Source organism: Camelus dromedarius, chromosome 17 (genome assembly GCF_036321535.1).
Source record: "Camelus dromedarius isolate mCamDro1 chromosome 17, mCamDro1.pat, whole genome shotgun sequence".
Classification (NCBI taxonomy): Eukaryota; Metazoa; Chordata; class Mammalia; order Artiodactyla; family Camelidae; genus Camelus; species Camelus dromedarius.
This window is the reverse complement of record NC_087452.1, coordinates 26,001,130-26,016,547: the sequence shown is the minus strand read 5'-3', so window position 1 is coordinate 26,016,547 and position 15,418 is coordinate 26,001,130. Positions and strand designations below refer to the sequence as shown.

Sequence of the window (15,418 nt, the reverse complement as noted above, 5' to 3'; positions counted from 1 at the left end):
CAAGATCACAGCCGTTTAAACAATGGGAAATTCAATGCCCATGTCACTCATGAGTCAGGACAGGATGCCCTCGTCCGCCACTTCCCTGCCTCCCCAACCCTGTGGGAACACGGCAGCCCCTCTCCCCATCTCCATGGACTGGGGGCGTGCTCCTTTTAAAGGAAGGCCTCAGACCTCTCCACACACAGTTCAATACCCTGATGCAGCCGGTTCAGCTTCCTGCATTCTTTTCCTTATTGATTGGTACACCTCGGGCTATTAGGTTTATTAATTAAATGATAATTTGAGGGAGGTGAGTGTACAAGGAGATAAATGTCTCACAAAGAGACTCAAAGCTCGCAGGCAGGAAACACGCCGTGATTTACAAAGTGTGTATCTTTCTGGCATTTTTCCCCCCAGGAAAAAGTGATCGTGGCTATCATCCTCTGAAAACAGAGATGCTTGTTTTCTGGGCAGGCTTGGAGATTAGCCAAGACAGTGTGACGATTCTGGGCACTTCACCACACCTGCTGGAGGACCGGACTGAGCGAGCTGCCCCTGTGGATGCACGGGATCTGCCTGTGGAGAGTCACCCCCAGCCTCCCGAGAGCCAGCGCAGCAGAGCCTGGGGGGGCTGGGAGTCTGGGGGGCTTCTTTGGAGCTACTGCCTCCTCCAGCTGGCTGTCTGCTCTGGCGTGATTCCAGTCCTGGAGGACCCAGAGGACGCCACGCTTCCCTACTCCCAACCTCCTGGTCCCACAACACACACAGCTGTAATAACACACAGGTTCTTAAGGGCAAATAATAGTTTCCTGATGGAAGAGCCTGCCCACCACGGTGTCCACTCGCTGCCCTCACCGGACACTTTTGGCCATTCTCACTGTCCCACCAGGGTGCCTCAGCCTCCATCAGCCTCAGGCACTAGTCACATTTGGGGTCAGTTAATTCTCAGTGGTGGGGACAGTCCTGTGTAGCAGCATCCTGGGTCTCCGCCTACTTGAGGTGACTAGCACACCTCTCCTTACCACTTGTGACGTCCACGAAGGTCTCCGGACCTTGTCAGATGTCCCCGGGGTAAACCACCCCAGTGAAAAGCAATGTCCTAAGACAAGTGGGAAATGATGGGAGAAAATGACAACTCCCTCAGCCATGAGGAACCAAAGGGGCTACATTGTCACCAACTCTCAGGCCGGCTTTTCAGGTCCCACCTCCCAGGAATCTCAGTGAACCAGAGACCTCTTAGCAAGCGGGAAGGGGGCCCGCGGAGGGCAGTAAGGGCTGAGTTGAGGACTATGGATTCTTTGGCCAAAAAAAAAAAAGATGTAAGAATGACTGGACGGACTGAACTCTCTCTAGAGTGAATGTCTAGCAGCCACATCATGTGGAAATAGTTCTGAGCACCCACTATATTCCTCATCCGTCAATCATTTGACAGATTTTTTTGCCTCTCCCTTCCCCAGTCACTCTTCCAGTTTTTGCCCGCATCTTCTTTCCCCGGGGCTCCTGAAAGCATCCTGTCTTTGCTTTCCTCTGGCCTTGCTTCTCACCACCCGCTCCTCCACCACCACCCATGCAGGTGGGCCGTCTTTCTGAAATGCAGATCCGATCACCCCAGCCAGCCATTGGCTTGCTTCCTCGGCTTTCTGTTCTTTCAGAATAAAATCCAAACTCCTTATCAGGACTGCAAAGCTGTGAATTACCGTTCTCAGTTCATTACCTACAGCTCTAAGTTCCCACTCCACGGGACCCTCTTGGTTACTCCCAAAGTGCGGGACGCACTCCTGTCTGGTGCCCAAGGCGGTTACAGACAGCACAGAGACACGGCCTCACAGAGCGTGGGTTTTCACGGCGGTATTCAGTTCCAGCATCCTTCCTCCTCGCACTCTCTCCGGGAGCACATTCAGCGCAGTGTTTATCCTTCACACGGCTCTAACGCTCCATGGTCTCCCATTTTATACCAGAAAAGCACAGCCCTCATGCTCGAACTACACCATCCAGATGAAATTTAATAACACCGTTTTATTTTCCATCGTGCCAACTTGTGTAGCTGCCTCCTGTTTATGGCATGTCACGCTGCTTTTCTGTTACAAGAATGATGAAACCTTTCCTTTTTCACTGAACGGATTCAGGTAGGAAAAGGAAGTTGACTTGAAAACACACAAAGAGGAGTAGAAGCGGTTCTTAACATAGCAACAACTGGGACCAACGACTGGTATTTGGAAAACGAGGAGTTACATGAACTTGCCCCAGACTCTTCCACATCCCAGTCTTCCCTGTCCCCGCGACAGTCAAAGAAGGGGGAGTGGGCAGGAGGAGGACAAGAATTGTTCCTCGTAATCGCTCACGTGTTCCTTGGAGTTTGATGCAGATGTCACCCCACTGAAATCTGAGTAAGCGCCCCACCCACGTGCCCCCCCAGCACCCTGGATACCTGTGCCCTCGTGGCACCTGTGGGTTCTGGGTTCATGTCTGTCCTGCCTACTGTGGTTTCTCCAGTGCCTGCTGTGAAGCTTGGCAGAGACAAGATACTGGATAAACCTATCTTGGTTGAATGGAGGAAATGGAAACACATCATCTCTTTTAGCCAGATCTGGCCACACCAAGAGAAGGGCAAAATGAGGTGAGCAGAGAATCCGTGTCACTGAGGACGTTAACCCTGCTCCCGGGATGGAGAAGACAGGGAACTGATGATGAGAATCACTCGGGCGCGTCAGAGCCCCACCCCTGCTGGCCACCGAAGCACTCGTGGCTTGGCGCGGCTGCGTCTCGGGTCCAGCCAGGGAGCACAGCAAAGGACCCACGGAAACCAGCAAGACATCAGCTCGCCTGCTTCCAGTCCTTCCTTCCACCTGGGGCTTTACGTTTACAAACGCGTAGCACTTGAAGGTGTGTTTCCCCAGCCACTTCTGGATTGTGACAATTCCTTTCTTCCTACTGACAAAATCTGAAACTTAGCCTGGAGCACTTTCCTGCCAAGGAGAGAACCGTGTCAGACTTGCGACGCGTGATGAAAGACTACGGTAATGTGGAATAATGCTCTGAAATGCTGCCAGGGTGAGCGTGCGTGCACAATGACTGAAACCGCCTGCACACACAAATGGGAGCTCTGTGGCTCATCTGTAACCACGACGCAGGAAAACTGAGATATTCTTTTCCCTCCTTTGCAATTTGCACAGCCTCTCACTGGAAACTATGGCGATGACGCCGCTAAAAGTAACTGCTGTGTTTACCCCACGCGCAATTTTCACTCACTAATACGATCTCTCCGCGCAGCCATCCGTCTTGTGAGCGTCCCTCCGCACACTGAGCTGTTCCCGCACGTGCTGCTGCGAAGGCCTCACTGCAGACCTCGCACAAGCTGAGCACACGAGCTTCTGGGAGGGCGGGGGCGCCATTCTGGCAGTGCAGAAAATGACAGCCACCGTGCCCATCTGAGAAACAAAGGTTGCGTAACTGAATGGGATCGGGTCCCCACTCCACATCCCCCCAAAACACACACGCAATGGTGCACTCAGTGGGAATGACCAGCAGGTTGAGCTGCCTAATTAGAAGAGGCAAAAGCCTGGGGTATTTACTATTGTGAGTCAGGTATTTTGCCCCTTTTTAGGTAAATCTCATAACATACTGTGTAATAACTAGAAAGATCTTTATTTGAGAAAACTGAGGCTCAGAAGGGATAACTAATTCGCACAAGTTTTCACTTGGCAACTTGTGTCCCAGCTGGGATTTACTCCGGGTCTGTGTGACTCCAGGGCTTGAATTCTTTCCATGATGAGCTGACTAAAGTCAACTCCTTTCCTTCCTGGAGTTGTGGTTAAATCTTCATTATCTGCGGTCCTTAAATATTATTTGTTGGTTGTCATGTACCCGTAACTAGAAGACTACCTGAAGCAAAAGGTACTTATTCATGAAGAAAGAACCAGTAGCCCAGAGAAGTAATTTCTCACGCACAAATACGAACAAGCAGTAGAAGAAAAAAAATTCCAACACATTTCAAGGGCATCTCTCTGACTCGTTATGAAAAGAGAAACCCCCTTTTCGTTTTCTACAAAGGGCAAGTAACAAAATTAACTCACTGATAGACTGAGTAGTTCACTTTTGCTAAGGAAACAGCAGTTACCATGGATTAGGTACCTCCTATATGCCAGGGATCACACGAGGCGCTCTGCATGAAGGATAACGTAGTCCTTACAACCCGATGATGGAGGCACTGCTATCAGCCCCGCTGGACAAATGTGGAAACCGAGGCTCAGAGCTTATGTATCTTGGCAAGGTCGGTCAGCGAGGTCGGGGATTTAAACCCAGGCTTCTCTGGCTCTGAAGCCGTGTTCTCGTCTGCTATGTTACCTCGTCCTCTGCAAGCCTTTCCTAGCCAGCATCTTTGTGTTGGATAAGTAAGGGAATCATTTTATCCAGGAGTAAAAATGAGAAATTCTGGGAAAGCGACTTAGTGTTTCAGGAAGAAGCCTCATTTTAAGAACGAAGCAGGCTGGTGAGTCATCGTGAGTCACGGTGCGACATCAGCCCCCCTGGGGCTCGCCTTCCTGGTTTGCAAGCTGATGTTGGTGAAGAACAGAGTCTGTGAGGACCGTTCTCGCCCCCACGTTCTGCAATTCTGTTAAACAGGTTCCCCTCTCATACCCCTTTCCTGGGTTGTGATTTTTCGTTCTCTCATGGCCAGTAGACTTCAGCTACATCCAAGACTGGACTGCCCTCTGGTTCACGATCATCTGAACATCTTGCCTTGATTGCAGCCACTGTGGCAGCTCTCCCTGAGGTTGTCTAGTCAGCTCCCCTGGGCTTTCCGGACACGCAGACAGTGTATCCAGGGCTGAAAGTGCTCCCCTTCTCCTCTCACTCCTGCTCGGGACTCCAGCCCCGCAGCCTTCTTTCAGGTCTTCAGATGGCCTCCTGCCACCCCAGAGTCCCTGCACGTCTGCTCCCCCGCCGGGAACACACTTGCCCCCCCACCTCCTGAGACTGGCCGTCCTGCCACCTTCAGATCTCAGCCCCAGGGCTACCTGTTCAAAGACGCCTTCCTTGTCTGACCCCTTGACTAATGAGGCTCCTTCATGATGGATTGGCCCTTTCCTTGAGAACAGTTCTCCAAACTGGTCCCTGTTTGCTCGGATGGATCAGTGCCTGGGTCTCCTACTAGACTCACGTTTGTCTCCCCAGCACCCAGCCCAGGGCGTGACTCGGAGGGGCCTCTCAGAACGTGTTGGTGGAAGAACTGGCACCTTGACCTACGCCCCAGTTTTCCCTTGCTGAGGAGGTGCAAGAAGGGAGGGTGGGAAACCAATTCACAGTGGGCTTCCACGGCTAGAGCTCCTCTCAGCCCATTAAGTGATGTCCCAGAACCAGGTTCTCTGCTGAACTAATTTTGATGTTTTTTTTTCCCCATCTACCAACAGCAAGTAATCTTGCAGATCAATGCCTGAGACCAAAGAGACTTATGGAATGTGAAGATTATGCACATAAATGTACCAACTATGACAACTGCGCTAATGTCGTGCCGAGCGCTAGTTTATCAACCTTTGCCACTTACAAAATTCACAGCCAATTTATTTAAAAATACAACAGCTCGGAAAGCTGCTAAAATGACTACGACAACAATCCATCATTCTGTAATAGTGTTGAAGATCCATTAGAAATGTCACACTAGATGCCACATTTTTTTAAGCCCAGATAGTAGGGGCATTTCATTCCACACAATTAATGTCACTGCCTTAAAATATTGGCTATCTATAAAGAAGAAAATACCAAACATCTTTATAACCCACATTTTTTATGGTCAAAACTTGCTTAGAAAGGTGCTTTGAATTTATTTGTTATAAGCTGCACATTTCACATTCAGAAAATTAAAATGGTTTCCACTGACTAACTCATTTAATCATTTAGTTGATTTAATGAAAAACACTGTGCATTTTTCTCTTCTTGGTTGCTAAGATTAATACTTTCTGTTCATTAGCAATCAAATATTGCAGGAAGGCTCACATCTTATTCTCACTTAACTCATTGCCTTTTATTTCCAAAAATTCTAATAGAATTTAAATGGTATCTTTTAAATCACTTGGAAATTTTTCTCTTAGTAACTCACTTTGTCTTGTGGAAGACATGTTTGTAGCTGTGACAGCGAGACATTTATCCCCAACTTCCTTTTCTGATCTTTCTTTTATTTGGGGGGGGGGAGGCATGTATATGGAGGAGAGGGAGTGGAGACTTCGGAAAAAATTATGAAACTAGCTTCCAGTGCCCTGAATTCATTAAGACATCAGCCACATCATGGCATCCCCTGACATTCTGTTAAGAAGGGCTCTTTGATTTATTAGTGGGATTTTATGAGCTACCTGGGAGAAGGAACCGATTAAAAATGGTAACTATAAGCATCTGGCTTTCATTTAATAAAGAATCGAAGCCACAGTGTAGAGGCGAATCCCCGCACACACGGCACACCTCTCCCATCACTCACAGAGGGTCCTGTGGTAAATGTCATTTCATTGCAGCAGCGTAGCTGGCAGTCTCATCGCTGCCACCCATTGCTATTTTCAGAAGGGTGTAAATGGCCAAGTAAATTCCCCTCCCCTTGAAATGCCTACAAGGGCAGATTCCACCATGGAACCTTTTCATGACCAGACTGGTTATAGAATCGTATAATCAGTTTAAATGATTGCATAACAGAGGCAGTCGTGTAAAAGCGGCATTGCCAGGTTTTCATTGCCTCCATATCAAAAAATGGGTTTTGAACCCCAAACGCTTGGATAGGAGGAAATGATAACAGGCAGGTGACAGTGCTCTGTGCTGACTGCAAATATGGTGGTCTGGGGCTGGTGGGTGTCATCACAAAAGAAAGAGGGCCCCGTCCCTCAAGCTGCTGGCGTTCCTATTACCTTCCTTGGGGAAAGGCCACCTGAAGAAAGTACAGACACAAAGCCCTGGTGATGGTTTGTGTCCCTCAACCCAGCCATGTCTGTATCAGCTCTACCATTAGACTGCTCAGATACACGAGCTGATTAATCCTTTCTCCCTCCCTTTAAGCACTTGGAGTTGGATTCGGGTCACTTGCAGTCAAAGGAGCTCTTAACTTCCTTAGGTGCAATCTACTGACCACAGCTTCTTGAGAGCATGGGCTGGCTCGTTCCTCTACCACCAGTGTCTAGCACACGCCCTTGTCCCCATAAAAGCTTGTTGAGTGAACAGACCAACACACTTCTGGGGCGAGGACATTTCCTCGGGGTCAGGTGTTTTGGGGGTCAGGTTAGCAACAGGAGCTACTTGGAGGGGTGTTCTGTACATTTTGGATCAAACTCTCATAAAAGAAGGCTGAGATCGGACAGACACTCAGGAATGCAGATGTCAAGGTCAACTGGAAGAGAGAGAGAGAAGGGCCAGACCAGGAGGATCTTACAGGAGCTTAGCATAAGACCGTGTTCCTACAGTGACTAAGTCTTCATCATTATCACAGCAGTTCTGTGGCAAATGGAATTAACAATCCCACGTGCTTTTGAAATGCTAACTTGTTAATAAGCCCCTTCGAGCTTTGCTTCTTCTCTGAAGGACTGGTTTGGGACCATACCCTGTTGTAGTAAACCAGTTTCACTTGAGCTGGTAATTGAGAGTCTAGGAGACAGCACCTTGCACTGTGGGGAGGAACATATGGCACCGACATTTGCTTTTTTGGTTTTAACATCTAAAGCCTGGCCCTCTGGGGCAAAGCAATTCAAGAAAACATGACTTTCCAACCTGTATGGAAGGTGAGATCTCACTGTGATTCAAAAATCTATACTAAGGCTAAGCTCAAGGATCACCCAGACCTGGGGTTTAAATCCTGGATTTGCTACTTTTTTGGCTGGAAGACCTTGAATAGATGACTTAATGCCCATATGCCCATGTGTAAGACAGGAGTATGCTACCTCCTTGCAGACATTTTATGAAGACAAAGCGAGATTACTGGCGGTAAATGCTTAGCAAGAATCTGGTCCGTAGTAAGAGCTCAGTGTACACTAGCTATGATCGTCATAATACCAATGATCAGGATCATTTCAAGACTTTAAACCAGACTCTGCAGTGCTGAATGCCTTATTCGTTATGAATTAACATCTCAGGTGTGTATGTCCACCTGCCGCCTTTTCTCCAGGTGTTGCTTACTCTAGCATCACGCCTGTCAAGTTCCCTTTCCTGTAGGTCAGAGGTTCATATCCTTTTTCTACAGTCAGGAATGCTTTTAGACTTCTGATGGAGTCTGAGGAGGCCCCTCTCTCAATCTCCAATGGCACCTTGCCTGTTCCACCCGACCCCCCCACACCTCTACACCCCTGCACTGTGATTGCTCATTTACTTGTTTCTAGAATCTTCCTGACTATAATGGAGGCTCTGGAAGGTCAGGTACTATTATCTGCTCAGACCCCCATTGTATTTCCTTTCCTTAGCTCGGTGCCTGGCAGAGAGTAAGTGTTCAATATTCGCTGAGTGAATACATGAAAATCATAAAGCCTTCCCCCTGCTCCTTAAATATTCACCTATATGCAAGCTTTCGCATCTAACTTCGGGGTCTGTCTAGAGACTCCAGGGTAAGAACCTCTATTTTAGGCGATCATTAAAAATAAAGTGGGGAAATTTGAGGGCCAGATAAAGAAGCAGCCTTTCTTTATTATAAGCCAGAAAAAAAAAAATCATACGCAGTCAAGCATCAATCTCAAGAGAGGAAGGGCAAAGGTGGTGTCGACACAGGGTGACACATGATGGGAACCCGTGGCCAAGTCTCTCACTTCACCTTAGGTGACAATGAGAGCCAAGGCTTGCCCAAGGTCACGTGACTAGCGGCAGAGCGTATCCAAGCCTCCTGGCTCTTAGACCATCACCTCCCTCATCCCAGGCCTCTTCCCCCAAAGCACAGTCTTTGCAAGAATTCAAAAAAGATTTCCTTGAGAGCATTGCCAGAGGAGAATTTGAGGAAATGCAGGATTTGCATGACCTGGGTCTCATGAGAGGACAGGCCTTTACAAGAAAGGGTTGAAGGAAATTTATGAAAACCTATGGAGTGACGCGCTCGCCCTGCTGCCTCATTTGAAGGAGGACACCATTCTCTGTTCTTCACTGACAGGAATGTGACTTCAGAGGGCAAAAAACCAAACGCTTGAGAGCAAGCCCAGTGAAGTCAGGGCTTGTCTTTTCTTCCTCACTGTTAACACAGCACCCCCAAGAGTGGGGCAGTGACAGCCCAGAGCACTTCCCAGCTGGCTTTCACATTAATGTGAACCTTGTGCAGCTTTTTAGCATGGTCCACAGTTTCAGAACCCATTAATCTCACTTATGCAGGATGTTTTGCACGAACTTAGGCAAAGGTGTTTTTTGTTTTGTTTTTTAACCGATGAAAAAAAGAATCTGACCCCCCCCCCCGCCCCATGCCAGATGCTCTATCAGATAAATGTCACAGTTTTTTTTTTTAGATAAATAGTATGTGATTTGGGAGCATCTGCAATTCTCTAGAACATACTGTTGTCAGAAGTTGCCTTAAACTATTAAACATCAGGCTTTCCTTCAAAGGTCTGGACTGAATTTTCCCATTACAGCACAAATGGCTTCTTTGAAAACAGTATCAGACAGAATAAAAAAGCTGTGCCAGCCCGTTAGCACCACTGCAACTCGATTACAGATACACTCCTGTTATCAGTAACAGTGCTCATTCCTCTGCCAGAAATGAAACTAGGGAGGAAATATGAATGAGTTTTCCTCAGTTGTTACTTTGATTTGCAAAGGGTGTTGCAAATTCAAGCCATCACTGGTCCTTAGATTACCAAGAGCAGCCATCACTATTTACGCAGAGCCCAGGAAAGCCAGGGCTCCGTGCTGGACGCGTTGCCACACGGCCTCCTCTCATCCCCTCAGCAGCCCCGTATCACCTGCCCTTTCTGGGCCCTGAGACCTAGTGCCCAGGTGACATGGCTTGAGAGCACTTGCTGTGCGCTGGGCACTCCGCTCTGTGCTTCTCCTTACATCTCATTTACTCTCACCAAAAACACCCTTTGAGTTCAGGGCCATGATAAATTCACAGTGGAAGAAACCGAGATGGGTCTCAAACCCAGTTTATTCCCAAGTTCACACACACCGTTCCCTTCGTCACTGTGTGGGAAGGGCCTGTGCTGGTGAAGAGCAGGGACTCCGTGGTTGAAGCTCCTGGCCTCTACCTTTGCCAGCTGCCTGATCGTGGGCAAGCCCTCGTCCTCCTTTCTGGGGCTAAGTTTCTCATCGGTAAAACAACAAAATAATAGCATCTACCTCCCAGGGTTGAGAGGATGCACGGCGCAGTGCCTGGCGCACAGTAACTACTCAGCCAACTGTTAGTATGGTTAATAGTAGTAATAGCTCTGACTATTTTCATATAAAGTAAGGCTACCTTATGAAGGATATGGGGATTAAAATAAACCAAAACAGTACAGTGAGGGAGGGTTTGTGTGTTAAGGACTAAAGAGAAGCCTCATTAAGTAGAACAGAGCTACATTCAGTCCGTTCTCGTACCAGTTCAGACAAGCTTGGGGATCTGCCTCCTTTCGGGGAGTCATGCATTGCTCAGGTGTTGGCGTAACACACAGTGAACTTCTCTCTGCATTCCTGTCTCTGCCAGAACCTCTGCTGAGCATCCTGTCCTGTGATCTTTCCCCTGGTACTTGGATATGTTCCAGTCCATGGCTCCGGGGAAGAGATGGAGACAGGAAACACTATTTTTGAGTTCATCAGAGTAGAAGTGTGCCCCTGCAGCAAGACATGGTTCACTCTAATTTGCATTCAAGACTAAATTATGTCTGGTGATTGGGTAGATGTCGTGGAAGCAGGATGTGGTGTCTCCACGCTGTGCCCAACATATATTGGGTTCGGTTAATCCTTGCTTAATGGTCTCTGATGGGTGTTCAACACCCTGCCCCAGGGTCCTGCACACTCTGGCCCCAGCCCACCTCTCTCCTTCCTCCCAGGCCCATTTGTGGGTGGGTTTCCCTAAATACACACGGCTCCTTCCATCCTAAGCCCTTCACACCAGCTCCCCTCCCTCTGTCTCTGATGGACACTCTGTGCCAAGGGTTTTCATTGTGGCACCTTCTTCTGGTTCAAGTGTCCGTGTTCAAAGAGACCTTCCTTGCAACCCACTAAACCACCACAGTTCTCTCCATTCTTTTCTTCACGGGATGCATGGCTCCCTGAAATCATCGATATTTATTTGTGAGTTTATTATCTGTCTCCTCCTCCAGCATGGAAATTCTTTGAGGGAAGAGACCGTGCCTGTCTGGCTCCCTGCTGAATATCCTGTGCCTGACACAGAGGAAGTGTTCAGTAAGTACTTTTGGAAGAAATGAGTGAAAGACTGGCCATCTTTGTTATTAATAGACCAGGAGTCAGGAGCTGTGTCTTTTCATTCTCATTTACTCCTTACCAGCTCTGGGCCCTGATTCAGTCCCTTCCTACTGAGTCTTGGGGTTTTGCCTGCTACACAGGACTGAGGAAGCTCCTCTCTTTCTTACAGAATGTCTTTGATGAGCAAATGAAATTCACGTGTGTGTCTAGGGAAATACTTTATAGTAATGTGAATGATTATCAGGGGTGCAAACTAGGTTACAATTCCCATGTCAAATCACATCAGACCGGTTTTTCCAAGCCTCCCTGAGAGTCAGGCGTGAGATGCTCAGGCTGCGCTGTTCTAGGTGAGAAAGGGTGCAGCAATCCCTTAGTAATGTCTGCTTTGGGCCAGGGAGAGGGGACTAGAGGTGCGTGTGTCACATCTAAGTTATCTGTGCCAAAAAAAAAAAAAAAAAAAAAGTCAAATATTAAAAGGCAAAAACTGATACTTTATAAACAGATTCCCAAGCTTTTAATGATGATCCTTCCAGAAAGTAGGATTTGCTATGTTACTCTCCTCCCTCTGCACTGTCACAATTTATTCCAGTGACCACATGACTTTTGTATTAAAAACTAATTATAAAAAGCTCTTCAAAGATTCCATCCTAGATTTAACATCATTACTAAAATTCTAACATTATATTTGCAAACCATCCAAAGAGAAAATGCAGAGGAGACAGGCAAGGAAGAGAAAACACAAGTTTCCCATGGATTACAGTATAACTTGCCACAAAGTTAGCATTTTGACATGACCCAGGTCCCAACTAGCAAAAGGCAGATCCACTCAACAAAACTAGGGTATTATTTATCTTTCCTTTTAGATGAAGCACAAATACATAAAGGGACATGTTCAGGGCTTCTCCTGTTTGCCTCCTCAGTAACCAACCATGGCCCTCCCTCTGATGCCACTATTCCATAATTGTGAAGGCACTGAGACAGATTTTAATTCATTTAATAATTAGGTCAATAAAAACCATTATAGCTGAGAGCTCCATTAAAAGTCCATAATGTTACCTTAATGGGGGGAAACACTAATACGGTTCTGTTGGAATTTTTCCATGAAATTAATATTAGAGAATTTTAGTGGGTGTCTTAAATAGCTTCAATAGACGTTTTTATTAACAGAACTAATCATGGATTTAAAACAAACGAAAATCATTGCAATTGCTATGATAAAGTATCTATGTTTGCAGGATTTTATCAGGCCAGTCCCTGTGAAGAACCTGAACCACAAGAGCAGTGCATCCAACTTCCCTGGATCACTGCTCACTGCCCCCCGAGGCTGCCAACTGTGGTTGCCTCTTGAACAACACGGCTCCATTTCTCAGAGACTCTGGGCTGGGAAACAGTCCAGAATCATAACCACGCAAATCAAAATCCTTCTCTCAAGTCCTCTCTTTTGTTGATAATATTAAACCCTCACACAATAGCTAGAACACCTGAAGCTGTCCCAGAAGAGCCAAGATGTGCAAGGCTGCCTGCCCCGCCCGGAGATATCTGCTGCCCTCTACTTCACTAGCTTAACCATGAAGGCAGAGGTTAAGATGAAGCAAAGCAGACCCACGTACAGTGTTTTGGGATGTGGGTCAATTCTGGGCTGGGCAGCGGGAGGGACGAAGAGTAAACCAAGGCTCACGCTCTCACCACACAGATCCTGTGATGCTGTGAGTTACTGAAACACACAAGGCCCCATGTACGGCTGCATCCCCGCTTCTTGGGTATTGGCAACTGTTTTCATAATCCAATGCACCAGAGTGGATGAGGGCTCAGGGGTGACTGAAATGGATCAAAGGCCAAGGTCACACACAGATACACCGAAGGGCTTAACACACGGACAGGCTATCTGCTAAGATACGTAAAGTGGGCTGGCACAGAGCAAGGCCTGCTCTTCAGTGGAAAGGGAGCCCTCTCAAAGGGCAACGGCACACACTCAAGGCCTTACTTCTCAGAACATTTGAAATATGAACAAGACGGAGGCTTCTGCTCACCCGCAGCTACACTGGTGTGCACTCAGAAAGCTTACGCACGGCCTGCCATCCTATCCTGCACGTAAACACACCAGAGGGAAGCTGCCCATCTCCACCTCGCACTCCATTTCCTTCCCTGGAAAGATTCCCGAGGAGGGGTTTGAAACACTAGGAAATCTCTTGAAATAGTTTTATTTTTCACTCAGTTTTAAACAACATCTGTCAGAAAATTCCATCCTCCAGCAAAAGGGTCTTCCTTTGAAGGTGCTTATCAGCTGATATACGTGCAACATACACAACCCATCAGCAGTTCAGGTGCCGAAGCAGGTCTTGGGAACCGGGGGGGCACAGTAAGAACAAACAACTTCATCTGAGCTCCCTGACTTCGAATTCAGACTTGGTGCCCAGGAAGGCTCAGGCAGATCATTTTGGGCAGTTATAAAACCATGCCAAATGGAGAGAAAATATCTTAAGGAAAAAAATAAACAACTCATGGCAGAATGAGTGCACTTTCCTTCTCAAGGTCTGTCATCTCCAGGGCACCAACAGATGGGACTAATCTGTGTGTGTTTTTGTGTGTGTGTGTGTGTGTGCGTAGGGGAAGTAGAAAAGGAAAAGTAAAAATAGCAATGCTGTGAGGACGGCAGTGGGATTCAGATTTGGAAACCCACCGGGACGTGCTGCCCTGAAGCAAACAATTCCTGTAAAGAAATGTGATAGCTGGGAAGTCCTGTAAAAGAAAATTCTAGAATCATCCAACAAACTTTATTCTGGAGGGGGGATGTTGGAGAGAAGAGACCATTTCTACAATTTATTTCCTTTAGTTTGTGATATTATTGGGCATTAAGTTGGGATTCACTCTTCCTGTGGCAAGTACTTACTTTTGCTAAAATTGCCAAATATTCTCTGGAACAGAGAATCTTATCAGAAAATTGATCTCTAATACATAAAGGCATCTTGCAAGAAGTAAGTCCCTTTGGGGGGATTTTTTTTTTTTAATGGTTCACTGCGGGCCTTTCACAATCTCAGGGAAATTTGGAGATTGCTTAGATATTGTTTCCATGGGAAGAGAAAAAAAGAAACAGAGAGAGACATAATACTTGCGACTTCAGAGGCTACTACCATTTGCTAGTTTATTCAGTGAGGGCAGCAGAGGTTAATAACAAGCAAGTGAAAACCACTCAGGAATACACAATTATTTACAAAGAATCCACTTTGTGCGTTGCACTCTTCCCTGTCACCCTGCCAGACGCCAGGAGCATAACTCTGCTTGCTCGGTGTTATTTAAATTAAATTATCAAATGCAAATGCTCAATATGAACCTCTCAGCAAAGCCCTGGATTATAACACCACGTTCCCTATTCAGACTAAAAGCTGATTACTGGTTCTGGAGCTATAAACATGTCAGACGATAATTTAATTGCTTTGCAGGTAGAGACCATGCCGCATGCTTGTTCTCATTCTGGAACTCAACGCGACTCTTTAATACAACATAATGATCGCGAACACACACAAAGTCTTCGCTTGACACCTGCTTTATGGTGAAAAGAAGCTACAGCAAATTTTAGCAACACTCAAAGAACCCGGCAGTGCCAGATTTTTTAATCACTAAGCAAAACGGGTTTCTCACCAAGTGGCCCAGGCTTTTACTCTGGCTCCTGGAGTTACAGGTGAATTTTCAAAATGGGTTTAAATCTATAATGAATTTCAGGTGCAAAGGACTACCTTCTAACAGCTAATTCGCTTCCTGTCTTCAGCTGAGCTGTTAGCCAGCAGCTGCCAACACATGCACCCCTTACTTGGGCTGCTGGTGAACACAGGCCTCACCATCAATACGCATTCACTCCAGCCTCGGGGTCGGAGGGGAACTCCGGGGAAAGAGGGGGGGGGCTAAAATGTAACTGGGAGGACTCTGTAAGCCTTTTCTGAATATGCTAGTTGCTGAGTGTTAAACAAAACAGGAAAAGAGGGGAGAGGTAGTGGGGAGAGAAGGTGGGGGGGGGGGGAGAGAAGGAGGGGAGAGGAGAGGGAGGGGAGGGAGAGGTGGGCAGAAGAAGGACTAACACTTGATGAGCTCCTCTGTC

At 47.1% G+C, this 15,418-nt stretch overlaps 1 protein-coding gene and 1 long non-coding RNA gene across 13 annotated transcripts in view; one reads left to right on the top strand and one right to left on the bottom strand.

Moving 5' to 3' along the window:
- FHIT (fragile histidine triad diadenosine triphosphatase) overlaps window positions 1-15,418 on the bottom strand; it is a 1,253,474-nt gene that overhangs the window by 48,564 nt on the left and 1,189,492 nt on the right. The window lies entirely within an intron of this gene.
- The window catches only part of LOC105089813 (uncharacterized), a 288,482-nt gene that overhangs the window by 272,200 nt on the left and 864 nt on the right, over window positions 1-15,418 (top strand). For 3 of the 5 annotated variants that reach the window (XR_010384829.1, XR_010384831.1, XR_010384827.1), the window contains one exon: window positions 400-5,808. This is a non-coding gene — a long non-coding RNA (uncharacterized LOC105089813). Of the gene's footprint in view, window positions 1-399; window positions 5,809-11,222; window positions 11,305-14,765; window positions 15,005-15,418 lie in introns of those variants that run through there. The other 2 variants (XR_010384828.1, XR_010384830.1) reach the window with 2 other exon arrangements.